A 1735-nucleotide genomic window follows, 5' to 3' on the forward strand; every position below is an offset into this window, starting at 1 on the left:
AAGCCCCTATATAAGGTAGCTTTGAATCGGAGACCGACCCGACCAGGCAACACCTGCCTGGATCCTGAAAATAGACCCCCCGATCCCGCCGCCACCTCCCCAGCCCCGATCCCGTCCTCTCCCTCCCCCGCCACGCGCACCTCTCCCTCCCCAGCGAGCCATCCCACCCCTACCGCGCACCTCTCCCTCCCCGGCGAGCCATCCCACCCTCGCCACTCACCTCTCCCTCCCCCGGCGAGCCATCCCACCTTGCCGCGCGCACCTCCCTCCCCGGTTAACCATCTTCTTCCCCCGGTGAGGCTGCCCCTGGTTCCCCTCCGATGGCGAGGACGGAGCAGGACGCGGTGGCGGTGCTGGGCGCGTACCCGGCGCCGTTGACGGCGCTGTTGGGGGACCTGGCGTCGCCGGCCAACAAGGCGCAGTCACGGGTGGAGCGGATGTTCCATGCCCTCCGCGCCTCCCACACGTACGCCCTCGCGCTGCACCTCGCGCACCTGCTGCTCTCCCCGGCGCACCCCGCGGCGCCATGGCCGCTGTGCTCCTCTGCCGCCTCATCTTCCCGGCCTCCCAGGCCTTCGTCTACCCGGCGCTCGCCCCGGCGACGCAGTCCTCGCTCCACGCGCTCCTCCTCTCCGCCGCCTCCGCACCCATCCTCTCCAGGTTGTATTATTCTCCTATCGCTGGGGAGGAGATTGAATGAAATTTTGACCTGCTGAGTGGAGAATTACGAGAAGTACAAGGGTAGCAGTAATGAGAAGTACATACAATATTTAGGTAGAAGTACAGAGTAGTACAACATGCGAGCGAGGAAGTACCAGCTAATAATGTTTCGTGCTAGGGAGGCAGTACCATACTTACACTGAGAGAAGTACCGAGTAGTTTGAAGTAGCAGTATAGGGTGTCCTTTATGCTAATTTGGTACTCCTCTTTTGCAGCTGCTACTTGCAGCTGTGGAATTAGAAAAGGTTAGGGAAGTGCAAAAAGGTTCTCTATAGTGAAGAGTAGCAGTAAAGAATATCTTGAAGCGGCAGTGCAGCTAAAAATGCAAAACTAGCCTTAATAAAAATTGTGTAATTGAGAAGTACAAACCCTATAAGATCAAGAAGTACGAAAACTGATATTCCCAAGAAGTACAAGATACATGTCGAAGGAAACTGACGTATGTAAAATAATTTACGAGCAATACAAATTAATCATTTTGAGTAATACAAAAAATATTATTATTGCAGGGCAGTACGAAACTCGTATTCTATGGGTGCGGGGTTATTACAGGTTCCAACATCGAGCACAAGCACGAGATCCTTCTCCGGCGAGAGGTATGAGGGTAAAATGTACTTCTCTTCATCGTGGTATTCTGTGGCATTCTTTTTACTCCAGCAGGCGGCGAGGAGATTGAATGAAATTTTGACCTGCTGAGTGGAGAATTATGGGAAGTAGAAAGGTAGCATAATGGGAAGTACATACAATATTTTGGTAGAAGTTCAGAGCAGTACAACATGCGAGCGAGGAAGTACCTGCTGAGATTTATTCCTTCTAGGGAGGCAGTACCATAGTTACACCGAGAGAAGTACCGAGTAGTTTCAAATAGTGGTACAGGGTGTCCTTTATGCTAATTTGGTACTCATCTTTTGCGGCTGCTACTTGGAGCCGTCGAATTAGCAATATTAGGGAAGTGCAAAAAGATTCTCTGTAGTGAAGAGTAGTGGTAGAGAATATCTTGAAGAAGCAGTGCAGC

The sequence above is a fragment of the Triticum dicoccoides genome, chromosome 2A (assembly GCF_002162155.2).
Source record: "Triticum dicoccoides isolate Atlit2015 ecotype Zavitan chromosome 2A, WEW_v2.0, whole genome shotgun sequence".
NCBI classification, from domain to species: Eukaryota; Viridiplantae; Streptophyta; class Magnoliopsida; order Poales; family Poaceae; genus Triticum; species Triticum dicoccoides.